The sequence below is a fragment of the Myotis nattereri genome, assembly GCF_964212035.1.
Source record: "Myotis nattereri genome assembly, chromosome: 10".
In the NCBI taxonomy this organism is placed as follows: Eukaryota; Metazoa; Chordata; class Mammalia; order Chiroptera; family Vespertilionidae; genus Myotis; species Myotis nattereri.
Window position 1 is genome coordinate 21432379 of NC_138085.1, and position 15041 is coordinate 21447419.

Genomic DNA, 15041 nt, shown 5'->3' on the forward strand with positions numbered 1-15041 from the left:
AATAGATGAAATGAATAGCTAGTATCTACTTTTCTAAACTGATGTTCGGTAAGTTTCCTGTACCCTTTCTAGGATAGGCTGCCTATCTCCAAAGAGAGAGGACCACCAATTACATCTGAAACGTAACTAGAAGCACATCTAGTCCTTCATGTAGAAAATGTTTTTCTATTATTATCTGTCACAGTTAGGGACTATTTCCTCTTTATTCTCTAAAATAGTTTGTATGGGATTATGTATATTTTTATGGGAAAATGTATATTTTTGGGGACTTTGGTAGAAGTCTTCTGAAAACTCTCTTGACCTAAGAGATTTAAAAAAGATATATAGATTAAATTGCTTAGTAATTATAGTAGGACTTTCAAACTTGTCTTAATTTCCTCTAAAATTATTAGCAAATTTTCAAGCCCAGCCATTTAAAAATAGAGGAAGCAGAAGAAGAAGTGGGAAAAGAAGAAGAAGAAGAAGAAGAAGAAGAAGAAGAAGAAGAAGGAGGAGGAGGAGGAGGAGGAGGAGGAGGAGGAGGAGGAGGAGGGGAGGGGGAGGGGGAGGGGAGGGGGAAGAAGAAGAGGAGGAAGAGGAGGAGGAGGAGGAGGAGAAGGAGGAGGAGGAGGAGGAGGAGGAGGAGGAGGAGGAGGAGGAGGAGGAGAAGGAGGAGGAGGAGGAAGAAGAAGAGGAGGAGGAGGAGGAAGAAGAGGAGGAGGAGGAGGAGGAGGTGGAGGAGGAGGAGAAGGAGGAGGAGGAGGAGGAAGAAGAGGAGGAGGAGGAGGAGGAGGAGGAGGAGGAGGAGGAGATAGAGGAGGAGAAGGAAGAAGAAGAGGAGGAGGAGGAGGAGGAGGAGAAGGAGGACGAGGAGGAGGAGGAAGAAGAGGAGGAGAAGGAGGAGGAGGAGGAGGAGGAGATAGAGGAGGAGAAGGAAGAAGAAGAGGAGGAGGAGGAGGAGGAGGAGGAGGAGAAGGAAGAAGAAGAGGAGGAGGAGGAGGAGAAGCCCATTTAGGAGTTGCAGGATAGAAAAATAAAATGACAATATTCCTGGGCACCTGGCAGTCCAGCTCCTTCACTGGCTTTACGGGGTGACTGAAAAGGACAACCCTCCGTCTGCCCGACCTGTGAGTGTGTCTTACAAACACAGAGTGTCAATGTTCCTTGCAGGGCTCTGGGCTGTGTAAGTGACCACATTCCCCAATACCGAGAAAGTCCAGTGAGGGAAGATAGGTCTATGGTGTGTTATCCTAATAAGTGAGCACATGCAACTGCAGGAGTCCCAGGCCATTTCCGTAGCTCAGCAAGCACGCCCAGTGCTTCCTTCTCCTTCCGTCCATCGGAGCAAACCCAGGTCTTCGTTAGTCATGTCTTTGAAGTTTCTTGCATGGGTGGAGGGGTTGGGATTCATTGTGTTTGAAGGAATGAGAAGAGGGCATTGAAATATTTTTAAATAAATTGACATATTTTTCCTAAATATAAGAAAAGAGGAAAAAAATCAAACAGGTATTCATTCAACTACTTTGTGTTAAAAATTTAATTAGCATTTTAAAAGTGATATTCTCTAGGAGAGGCCCACACCATAGGAGAGCCAGTAGGCAACAGGTAAACTTTACCCCTCTATTGAAGTTGCCCTTGCTCTCATTTCACTCTCAGCAATTTTATAAAAAAAAAAAAAAAAAAAAAAAAAAAAATAGGAAGTCGGTGACTTAATAGGAAATAACATCTCCCCAGATAAGGTCCATTTGTCAATTTGAGTTCTCGTTCTCTGCATTATCTTGCCAGGCGAGCTAATGGTTTGTGCATGGGTAGAGACCCGAGGCGTTTAGCTGCAAGGTCATTTAAGAGAAGCCAAGTAAGAGGAATTTTGAGCACATCAGCAGGTTGGTATGGGAAGCCGAGGGGTCTGACTCTGAGTTTGGAACCACCTTTCCTCACCATTAGTTTCCTTGGCTGCAGCTGTAACTGAACAATGGCTATCAGTGGAAAAGGAATTGGACCAGAAGTTGGTAAACCAGATTCTGATTTCTTCTCTGCCTCTTCTTAGCTATGTATCTGTGCTACCCCCCATTACTTAAATGAAACAACCTCAATACCCCTTTTAAACCAGGAAAGTATTGAACACCAGCAGGTATTGAAGAGATTTCCCCAAACCTCTCCTTCCCATCCAGATGTTTCTTATTCCAGCTTTGTTAATGCTTTGTTCCTGTTTTCCACTACTTCCAAGATTTTTGCTCTTAATTTAAACATTGAACTCTATTCCTGCTATCTCCACACTAAGTGTTTTATGTGCTTTCCTACTTGGATTAACTTACAAATAATGACACTCTTATCTCTAACACTCTGTAGTATAAAACATACAACAAAAAGTGCTTGGAAAAGCATTAAATGTTAACATTCTGCATTACAGATCCAGGAAGTATTCAACCAGGTAGCGATTTGCCTAGTACCATCAGTCCATACCATAAATGAACCTGCACTCATTTGTTCACTTAAACAGATTTAGGAGTTCACCATAAGGTTATATGCTTGATTCAAATCATCATGCTTTTGAAATGACTAGAAACTCAACTATGCCTTCAAGAATAGCACATCACCCCCACCCCAATCCGGCACAATGCTGAGCGCAGGAACTCAAGTGCAAACAGTTCCTCGTTCCCTTGATTTGCTCATACAAACCATTGTTGACTCCAATCTTGAACGTTTATATTGGGTGACCTTCAATCCCAGCGCCTTCTGCCATTTTGCTTAAGGTATGACTTTGGTCTTTCTGGGGCTTACCTTTCCTCCTTTAGGTTTGTCTCTGCTTCCCTGCTGTATCAATTATGATACTTTTGGCTATAACAGAATATCCAACCGTAAGCAGTTTGAATAACACAGAAATTCATTTATTCACTTAAGAATTGGGGCAACAGGACTTTTCAGGTGGACCAGAAGCTCCGAGATGACCGGGCTCTAGGTTGACATCTGCCTGGTTGTCTTGACCTTTCCCTCATTGACACAAAATAACCTCAGCACCCTGGGCATCATCTGACAATTTCCAATGCAGTGAACAAGGGAATGGGAGGGAAAAAAGACTTCCTTCTCATGTTTCATACACTCTTATTATGGAGAAACATTTTTTCTCATAACGTTATGGTTGATATGATCTTACCTCTCATTGGCCAAAGACGGGTTGCAGTTCTAGTCTATTCAACCACTAGGAAGGGATTGAGATTGCCATAATTTACTTTCAATCAGGACTTATTTCTTGGGACTGGGTTTATTATTGCCTTTCATAAAAAATTGAGGTTTTGTTAGGAGAATTTTAAAGAAATAGCTCTTGTCAAGTCAATCAACATTGTCTACTATACCTAGAGTCACACTGAAGTTTTTGTTACTGATCACAGAGGATAAATTGCTAAATTCATAGTCATTATTTATGACCATTTTCTGTCTTGAACCATTTTATAAATTTACTCCACCTGATGAATTCTCATGAACCTTTCCACCTAGAAGTCTAGAACAGAGGTAGACAGGCAGTCTCTATCTTTCCTCCCCCTATATCCATTCAGTCCCACTGAACCCTCCATAATTTAATGCCTTCCAAGCAGTCAGGACTCTACTTCTATTGACACGGTTGATAAAAAATATTCTTGTCACCTAGTACTTGTAATCTCTTATTTTCTCTCACTGAAAACTGCTCTTCCTCAATTTGAGAGAGGAGGTGGAGGTACTACAATTTGTAGGAGCACCCAATTTTTAAAAACTTGTATGAGAAACTTTCTGTTATATATAACTAGGGGCCCGGTGCACGAAATTCGTGCACTGGGTGTGTGTGGGGGGAGTGTCCCTCAGCCCAGCCTGCCCCCTCTCACATACTGGGAGCGCTCAGGCGTTGACCCCCATCACCCTCCAATCGCAGGATCGGCCCCTTGCCCAGGCCTGACGCCTCTGACAGAGGTGTCAGGCCCAGGCAGGGGACCCTCATTTCCCCCCATCACTGGTTCTGCCCCCAGCCCAGGCCTGATGCCTCTGGCCCAGGGGTCAGGCCTGGGCAGGGGACCCCCAGACCCCTCCAATTGCTGGCTCTGCCCCTTGCCCAGGCCTGATGCCTCGGCCAGAGGCGTAGACCCCCATCACCCTCCGATCGCCTGATCAGCCCCTTGCCCAGGCCTGATGCCTCTACCAGAGGTGTCAGGCTTGGACAGGGGACCCCCATCTCCCCCCGATCACTGGCTCTGACCCCCGCCCAGGCCTGAGGCCTCTGGCCCAGGAATCATGCCTGGGCAGGGGACCCCCACCTCCCTCTGATCGCTTGCTCCACCCCCTGCCCAAGCCTGACGCCTCTGACCCAGGCTTCAGGCCTGGGCAAGGGGACCATCATATCCCCCCAATCCCCGGCTCCGCCCCCCACCCAGGCCTGATGCCTCGGCCAGAGGAGTTGACCCTCATCACCCTCCGATCACCAATCACCGGATCGGCCCCTTGACCAGGCCTGAGGACTCTGGCAGAGGTGTCAGCTCCCCGCGGTTGCAGGCTCCACCCCTGCCCAGGCCTAACACCTCTGGCCGAGGCATTAGGCCTGGGCAGGGGACTCCCAGCTCCCCGGGATCTCCCGCTCTGCCCCTGCCCAGGCCTAACGCCTCTGGCCTAGGCGTCCGGCCCGGGCAGCAGGAACCCGCAGTGGCAGCGGCCCCGCGATCGTGGGCTCCGCTTTAGGCCCAGGCAAGGGACCCCTAGCTCCCGGGACTGCCAGCTTCGAGCGTGCCCAGCTCCCATCGCTGGCTCCACCCCTACTTCCTGCTATCACTGGCCAGGGCGGCAAAGGCGCCTGATTCTCCGATCATGGCCGGGGGGCAGGGCAAAGGCGGCCCCAGGGCTGCCTTTGCCCTGCCCCCCAGCTCTTAGCTCCCCCCTGGGTTTCCGATCACTGTCAGTGGCAGGGGGCTTCTTCCTGCTTTCCCTTTCGCCTCCCTGCATTGTGCCTACATATGCAAATTAGCCGCCATCTTTGTTGGCAGTTAACTGCCATCTTAGTTGGCAGTTAATTTGCATATAGCCCTGATTAGCCAATGAAAAGGGTAGCGCCGTACGCCAATTACCATTTTTTTCTTTTATTAGTATGGATATCTGAATTCCCCATAATTTCCTCTTCTAGCGTCCATACTCCTATTGGGTTACTGACAGCTCAAAGGTACCTAAAAGGTACCTGAGATAGGGCACAGGCTTCTTTTAGGTTGCCTTAGCTGTGTGGATATAAAATGCTGACATGCATTCTAACTCACTAAAGCAAAATGGAATGCTTTTGGAAAGACACAGTTTATCTCAATGCACCAAAGATTAGGACATATAGTTGAGTCTCATGAAGGACTAGGGAAAGAAAGAACAAAGAAAGAAAGTGAGATTACTCTCTCCTTCCTGTTTAATTTTGTTGCTTATATATGCTTTGGAAATACTAATTTAATAGTTAAATTAAGAAAAGGCAGCCTGCCTTGGCTGGTTTTGCTAGGTGGTTAGTGTGTCAGCCCAAGGACCTAAGGGTCATGAGTTCAATTCCAGGTCAAGGGCAGGGACCTCAGTTGCAGGCTGCATCCCTGGCCCAAGTCAGGGAGCATGCAGGAGACAACCAGTCAGTGTGTTTCTCTCACATCAATGTTTCTCTCTCTCTCGCTGCCCCCTCCCTTCCACTCTCTCTAACATCCTTGGGTGAGGATTAATTGTGGGCTTGACCCCCAGATCAATGTTTCTCTCTCATCAATGTATCTCTCTATCCTTCTCCCTTTCTCTCTCTCAAATCAATAAAAATATAATGGGAAAAAAAGAAAACACTAAGTTATGCAAAGCTAAGCAGGTTTCCTTACTGCATGGATTTTCCAAGTCTATGTAAGCAAATGTGTGAAATTCAAAGAAAGGAATAGGGTGGTCAGCTTATCAGGCATTTGGCTACAAGTTTTTGTGTGCTTGTTTTTGTATCTCTATTTGAGAGAAATACCTATCAATAGATTGCAAGGTAAATTCAGTTTTAATAATAACCTAAAACACTGTTTTTCAAAACATGGGTTGAAAATTTTAGCCATTCTAATAGGTGTGCAGTGACATCTCATTGTGATTTTAATCTGCCTCTCTCCAATAATGAATGATGTTGAGAAAGTTTTCATGTGCTAATTTGCCTCTGTGTATCTTTTTTGGTGAAATCTTTTGCCCATTTTGTATTAAATTGTCTTGTTATTGGGCTATAAGAGGTCTTTATGTATTTTAGATAAAATTTCTTCTTTAGAAATATTTGGAAATATTTTCATATGAAAAGGCAGTGTCCCATGAAGAGCAAAAACTTCCATTTTGATCGTGTTCAACTTTATCCATTTATTCTCTAATATAGTTTATAATTTTTTAAAAAAATCTTTGGTTAACTCAAGGTCACAAAATTATCCCCTATATTTTTTTCCAAGTGTTATAATGTTGCATTATATATTTAGATCTACAATCCATTTTTAACTTCATTTTTAGTAAGATGCCAAGGCTAATTTATTTTGCATATGGAAATCAAATTGTTTCTGCACCATTTCTTAAAAGACTATCCATTGAATAGCCTTTTAAAAACTATTATTCCTAGCTTTATTGAGGTATAATCAACAAATAAAAATTGTATATATTTAAGATGTACAGCATGACATTTCAATAAAATTGGAAGGATCCCAAGATAGAATGCAAATGGCACCAAATGAATTTAACTTTTTCACAATGAATCACACAACCATACTGAAGAGGTTGGAAAAAATAAGCCGATGTAAGTAACTTTGGAAAACAATAGTTTGGCCTGGATACTTATAAAGGCTAAAGACAAAAGTTCTACATGCTGTACTCTAGTAGGTAAATTTAATTCTCACAAAAATGCAGGATAGCAATGTGAAACAAAGCTACATGTGTACTAGAGTTGGATAAATATATGGAACAGAAAAGAACTCCCTTCTTCTCTCCAGTTCTCTTAGTATTGACCTGGCATTCTTAGTGAGAAGGGCATACTCCAGGCTTTGATATTCTAAATAAGGTCTTCAGCATCACCAGCCAGCCTGTTAGAAATGCAGCGTTTTAGGTCCAATTGAATCACAATATTCATTTAACTAAGATTTCCAAGTGACTTAAGTGCGTACTGAAGTTTGAGAAGCATTGTTCTAGAGGACTAACATTTTGGTGAGATAAACTGACCCCTGATGCATGACATCAGGCTGTGGACCAGGCAGGGGATGGGCTGTGGTCTGGGCTTTCAGATTCAAGAGTGTCCACGTCTCAGGGTAATTAATCTTCCTTTTTCTACCCTTCTCACCTCTTCATAAAGTCTTTTAAACACAGCCCGGTCCCGGCTAGTACTGGGATCGCTTAAGAAGAGGTCTGTTGATTGCCGTGAGACCACACAGCAGACAACAGCAGGGGCCCCCTTTCTCTGGATGTCAGCTCAGGTGCCACTCTGGGCTGCAGGCATCGGCATGAGGCCCCGTCATCTCCTCAGCCAGCAATGGCACAATGAGTCTATCTGGTGCTTTGAATTTCTTGACTTCCCTATGTCACCAATCAGAGAAAATTGTGTGGCTTCTGTGCTTAGATGGGCCCACTTCAGTCATAACCCAGAAATCTCACTTTTTAGTCACTCACAGTCAACTGAACAGTCACCTTACCATATCTTCAGGAATCCCTTTGCCATAAGAATTACATAATTTAGGCATTGATATCTCATTGTGTTACAGGTTTATTCACACTCAAGGGGGATATTATATAAGATCAAGGGTCATTGGGGTCATTAGAACTCCACATAGCCTGAGCTTTCCTGCCACTCATGCTTCTGTGAGGTGGACCTACCTCACTCAACCTTGTATAATGGACATGATTCCCCTATTTTTACATGAAAGCACCTGAAGGACTTGAGACCTGAGAAATTTCCTCTGTGACTTGGCATGTACTTGCCCCTGCCACCATTCTCCTCTACCTACTCTCCCATTCAGCCCTCACCTGTATAGGACTTCAGCCCCTCCCTGTTTCTCTCTATGCCTATGTCCTATGAGGGGACATAGATGGGCCCACACAGGTGCCTTCACATGCCATCCGTTAAGTTGTAGAAAAGGAATATGCCCTATGATTATGCTACAGGAACGCAGGAAACATGAATCTGTCTAATGTGTGGTAAGCAAGTCTACCCTTTACTTCAGAGGGAGACGTCTTTACTGCCTTAGAGAATAAGCAAGCCTGTCTTCCTTCACTCTGAGGGAAGCGCTGTCTCTATTTCCAAACCTGTAAATAAGCCAGCCCTGGCTCTGGAGGGAGGTGTCATGTCCATTGTAAAAGCTCAGAGCTTCTATGTGCAAGAAGTGCCCAAACATCAGGACCACGGGGTGCATTGCTTCTTAAGTTTCTCTGAACATTCCCTTCTTCTTCAATAAAACAAGAAGATCCTTTCACTAGTGAGAGTAAACGATCTTTAGAAAAAGATGATTTGTATGGGCTTCAGAGTCTGGGCAAGGAACCTGGCAGCAGAGAGATGCTGAGCATTTCACAATCTTCGAAAGGATGGAATTTAAGTTGGTCTGAAGGTTGTGAGTTATTGTTAAGCTGAATGGATGGATTTGAAGAATAAATGCACAAAAAGCATTATACAACTAGAAAACAGTCATCATCCCCATGGTGCTTTGTGGGTAGCACCTAAGATATTACATGCATTTCTGCAGGCAGCATCTCTGGTTAACATTTTCTTGATTTTCTTAACATTTCTCTTGGTTTTTAATTAACTAACACCATAGTATTTGTATATTCCTCAGTGCAACATTTTTCAGCCAAAGTTTATACAAGAAAAATTTACATATGCATTTCCAAATCTCCACATAAATATTTTAGGAAAATTACAAATGGGTAAGTCTCAAGTTACATTTCAAACAAATTGCTAAAATATCAGAATTACATGTTCTTTAAAAAGAAGACTAAGGGTCAACAAAGGGACAGATGTTCTGGTGCACAGAGAGGCATCACTGGGTCACGGCAACTCATACAAATGAATAAAAAAGGCTCTAACACACTCATTAATTGTCTACCAATCAGGAAGTCAAGTTTTTAAAAAATTTCTATTGGAACATGGCAGTTTCCTACTTATATATGATGTTTAAGTGTTATAGATAATTGATTGTGGGGTTGGAATGGAAACCTACGTTATCATATTTTTTAAATTTTAAAATAATGGGATATAAGCTCACAGGTAGAATTATTACATTTAAGTCGGATTTTTAGGAAATAGAATTGGGGTTGATTGGAAGAATTATTATCTTTTTTTATTTTTAATTAAATCGTTATTGTTCATATTATTACAGTTGTTCCTCTTCTTTCCCCCCATAGCTCCCCTCCACCCAGTTCCCACCCCACCCTCTGCCCTTACCCCCCCTGTCCTCATCCATAGGTGTACAATTTTTGTCCAGTCTCCTCCTGCACCCCACACCCCTTTCCCCCAAGAATAGTCAGTCCACTCCCTTTCTATGCCCCTGGTTCTATTATATTCACCAGTTTACTCTGTTCATCAGATTTTTTATTCACTTGATTTTTAGATTCACTTGTTGATACATATGTATTTGCTGTTCATAATTTTTATCTTTACCTTTTTCCTTTTCCTTTTCTTAAAGAATACCTTTCAGCATTTCATATAATACTGGTTTGGTGGTGATGAACTCCTTTAGCTTTTTCTTATCTGTGAAGCTCTTTATCTGACCTTCAATTCTGAATGATACCTTTGCTGGATAAAGTAATCTTAGTTGTAGGTTCTTGCTATTCATCACTTTGAATATTTCTTGCCACTCCCTTCTGGCCTGCATAGTTTCTGTATAGAAATCAGCTGACAGTCGTATGGGTATTCCCTTGTAGGTGACTGACTGTTTTTCTCTTGCTGCTTTTAAGATTCTCTCTTTGTCTTTTGCTCTTGGCATTTTAATTATGATGTGTCTTGTTGTGGTCCTCTTTGGATTCCTTTTGTTTGGGGTTCTCTGTGCATCCTGGACTTGTAAGTCTATTTCTTTGATCAGGTAGGGGAAGTTTTCTGTCATTATTTCTTCAAATAGGTTTTCAATATCTTGCTCTCTCTCTTCTTCTGGCACCCCTATAATTCGGATGTTGGTGCACTTGAAGTTGACCCACAGGCTCCTTACACTATCTTCGTCTTTTTGGATTCTTTTTTCTTTTTGTTTTTCTGGTTGGGTATTTTTTGTTTCTTCGTATTTCAAATCTTTGACTTGATTCTTGAGATCCTCTTGTCTGCAGTTGGATCTCTGTATAATATTCTTTATTTCAGTCAGTGTATGCTTAATTTCTAGTTGGTCTTTTTTCATATCCTCCAGAGTCTCACTAAATTTATCAGCGGTTTCTAGAAAATTCTTGAAAAACCTTATAAACGTGGCCTTGAACTCTATATCCAGTCGTTTGCTTTCCTCCATTTCTGTCATTTGTGACCTGTTTCTTTGTCTCCACATTTTTTATGCTTCCCTGTGTTGATAGAGTGGCTTTCTGTGCTAGGTGTCCTATAGGGCCCAGTGGCTCAGCCTCCCCAGTTACCTGAGGTGAGCACTCTTGGTGTACCCCTTTGTGGGCTTTGTGCACAGTCTTGTTGTAGTTAAGCCTTGATTGTTGTAGGTATCACTGGGAGGAATTGACCTCCAGGCCAATTGGCAGTGAGAATCAGCTGTGTCTGCAGTGGGAGAACTTCTTTGCTGGAGACACCCTTCTGGGGCAAGACTTGCTTCAGTGGGGCTGTGGTGCTGAGTCTGTGCCCTGAGTGTGTCCCTTATCGATCTGAGGATTTGTAATCTGGATGGTCCCACTCTGACCACTGGGTACACTGGCTCTTGGATCTCTAAGGAGGTGCTAATTTAGCCTCTGCCTGAGGCTACCCAGCAGGAGCTATGGAGAGATCTGAAGATTCCTCTTCTTTGTTTGGGGTTTGGAGATGCCTAGATGAGGTCCAGCTGTGAAGCAATGCAAGCTGCTGTGGGGCCTTGGGCCTTCTTTTGGAAGTTCTGGGTCTCTCTGACCCAGCTGCAGATTGTTAGGTAATTTTCAGATTGCAAAAGGCCAGGCCTTTCATATGCAAAAGCCTCTGCACACAGCTTGGGTGGGGCGGGGTCTCTGGGAATCTACAGGGTGGAGCAAACAGCTATAGCTGATCCTCAGTCCTACCCTAAGAGGCCCTGGTCTCAGTGTCCCTCGGTAATCGCTGCAGGCACCTCTGAGAGAAAGCCACCCTTGAGTTCCAACTGATGCCAGACAGTCCAATTTCTCCCTGTATGAGTCTGGGTCCCCAGAGACTTGCCCGGAACTGGAGTTCAGAGCAGTCGAGAGCTTGAGACCCCTCCCAATTGAAAAAGACAACGGTGTCCTCAGTTGCCAGCCCTTTCCACATACGCCTCCATACCTCTGCACTTTACTTCCGTACCTCCTCTGAGTCTCAGTGTGCTTTTCTCTTTCCTTCTAGTTGTAGAATTTCCATTCAGCCAGCTTTCCTGTGGTTCTGGATGATGTCCGTTTTGTCTTTTAGTTGTATTTTTGAAGTGGTTGTGTGAGGCAGCAATTTCCGGTGTTTACCTATGCCATCATCTTGGTTTCTCCGTCAGCATATTAGCTCTTTATTACATTGGATGGTTTAATAATTCAGGTTTAAGACACATAAATATGGGAAAAGTACATATATATTTTCTACCTGTAATAGTTTTTTAAAATAAACAAGAAGTTGAGCCATTTAGATTTTAATATGCTTTAAGGAAAATGAAACATTTCATTCAACTATCAATCCTTGATGACTAAGCAGCTCATGAGTATGTTTCAACATCAGTGAAAACGTAGCTAACAATAGAAACATTTAGAAGCCATCCAGGTGATGTGGGGAGACCTTGGGAAGTGACATGGCATCTGCTACAGTGTCATTGCTGGTAACATACACCAGGACCTCAGAGTTGTTCCTGCCATTTATGGTAACAGTTCCAAAAACAGCTAATTAAGTAACCTCAAAAGTGGTAGTGATGATTAGATTTTTAATTTTCTAATTTCAGACAATTTTGAATATCATCATAGATCAGTCGGTCAAACTACAGCCCGCGGGCCGGATCCGGCCCGTTTGAAATGAATAAAACTATTGAAAAAAAAAAGACCGTACCCTTTTATGTAATGATGTTTACTTTGAATTTATATTAGTTCACACAAACACTCCATCCATGCTTTTGTTCCGGCCCTCCAGTCCAGTTTAAGAACCCACTGTAGCCCTCGAGTCAAAAAGTTTGCCCACCCCTGCAAAAAGTAGTATTATAAAACATTTATTTACATAAATTATAAATGCACATATTGACTCTACTAAACCAAAAAGACTTTATAATTACAAATATTGGGTACAGTAACTTTCTGGCAAAGGGTGCTGCTACTCTAGTCTTATTCTATCACACCATTCTAGTAGGTGGTGAAGGTGGGGAGGGGAGGTACTGAGAGCAGAACAAAAAATTCTAAGAAAAGGTAGTAACAATCGCCAAACACATCTATTGCTCCAAAATTCACAGAATAATTAACACATTTCTCACCACATTTAAAACTGTCTTTAGGATTTTTATTCTATGTGATTATCTAAGATTTTATCATCAAGTCAATTTTTTAAAAAGGGCTTACAGCATAAAAATTTGCTAAACAGTCAATAAAATTCATTAAAACATTTCCATTTTCATAATTAAATATCCAAAGGAGATACTTAAAATTAATGCCCAGAATAAACACATGCTGGAAATAAAGCTTGAGTTCAGGGGAGATATTTGAACTATGAACTCTTTGCACTTTTACTTCAATCTGCAATTGGGTTAGAACAAAATGATTTCAAAATCCCTCTCTAGCTTTAAAGTTCTTTGATTAAAAGAAGTTTAGCCCAGCCAGTGTTGCTCAGTGATTGAGCATCAACCCATGAACCAAGAGTTCCTCCTTCAATTCCTGGTCAGGGCACATTCTCTGATTTCAGGCTCAATCCCCTTTAGGGGGTGTGCAGGAGGCAGCTGATCGATGTTTCTCATTGATGTTTCTCTCTCTCTATTCCTTTAAAAACTTCAAAGATGTGAAGAAATTGGAACCCTTATACACTGCTGGTGGGAGTGTAAAAATGGTCCAGTCACTTTGGAAAACAGTTCCTCAAAAGATTAAACAGTTACCATATGACCCAGCAATTCTACTTGTAGGTATGTGCCCAAGAGAAATGAAAACATATGTCCACACAAAAACTTGAACACAAATGTTCACAGCAGCATTATTCACAATAGGCAAAAAATGGAAGCAATCCAAATGGCAATCAACTGATGAATGGATAGAAAATGTGGTATAGTCATACAATGAACTATTATCCTATATAATAAAAGGTTAATATGCATATTGACCTTAATGGCAGAACAACCAGGAACCACTGGTCTCTATGACATGCACTAACCACCAGGGGGCAGATGCTCAATGCAGGAGCTACCGCCTGGTGGTCAGTGCACTCCCACAGGGGTAACTCTGCTCAGCCACAAGCCGGGCTGATGGCTGTGAGTGCAGCAGCGGTGGCAGGAGCCTCTCCCACCTCCTCAGCAGTGCTAAGAATGTCTGACTGCGGCTTAGGCCTGCTCCCTGGGGGATCGGGCCTAAGCTGGCAGGTGGACATCCCCCAAGGGCTCCTGACTGTGAGAAGGCACAGGCCAGGCTGAGGGACCCCCCAAGTGCATGAATTTTTGTGCATCAGACCTCTAGTCCTATAAAATAAAAGCCTAATATGCTAAGTGTCTGATTGTCTGTTGGCCATTCAACCAATCAAAGCGTAATATGCTAATGATATTCTAAGGCTGCTCAACCACTCGCTATGATGTGCACTGACAACTAGGGGGCAGACGCTCCAACCAGTAGGTTAGCTTGTTGCTGGGGTCCAGCTGATCAGGACTGAGTAAGATGGGCCAGACATGCCCTGGAGCCCTTCTGTGGTCCCTCCCTTGCTGGCCAACCTCCTGCGTCCCTCCCCAGCCCTGAACATGCACTGGTGGGGATCCTCGGCCTGGCCTGTGCCCTCTCGCAATCCAGGACCCCTTGGGGGATGTCAGAGAGCCAGTTTTGGCCCTATCTCACAGGCCAGGCCGAGGGACCCCACTGGTGCACAAATTCGTGCACCAGGCCTCTAGTTCAGAAATAATAAAGAAATTCTGATATATGCTACATATAACATGGACAAACCTTGAAAACATTATTTTAAGGGAAAGAAACCAGTGACAAAGCACCATATATTACATGATTCTATATACTAGTACATGTAATATTAAGAATAGGCAAATCTATAGAGACACAAAGGAGATTCATGGTTGCCAGGATGTAGTAGGGGTTGGGGTAAGTGTGAATGGCCCGTGATAAAAAGATTCTAAAATTACATTGTGTAACCACAAAGCTGTGGTTACAGAACTCTGAATATGCTACAAACCACTGAAATGTATACTTTAATTGGGGGAATTTTATGATATTGTATTATATCTCAATAAAGTTGTTTTCTAAAAAAGAAGACATTTAAGGACAAATGAAGTACTTGTCAACATTTTACAGAAGAATGAGGTAAAATATTCTGTTATATTCTACTCAGAACGCTGTCTTAAACTGCATTCATATTCAGTGGTGATTACTTCTCACATTAAAATTTTCTGTGATGACATTAAGATGAAAATGAATAATGGTATTTTATAGGTGCTTCCTGAACGTTAATAATCTCAAACCATTAACAATGAGAAAGAGAGAGATGGAAAGGGCATATTTCTTAAACAATCTACACAATATGTTTAATTTACCAAAATCTTAAGTTTACTCAACTCATGGATTGGAAGAATTGACATCATTAAAATGTCTACATTATCTAAAGCAATCTATAGATTCAACTCAATCCCTATTAAAATACCAATGGCATATTTCACAGATCTAAAACAAATAATCCAAAAATTTATATGGAACCAAAAAACACCTTGAATAGCCACAGCAATCTTAAGAAGAACAAAGTTGCAGGGATCGCAAAACTGAATATCAAATTA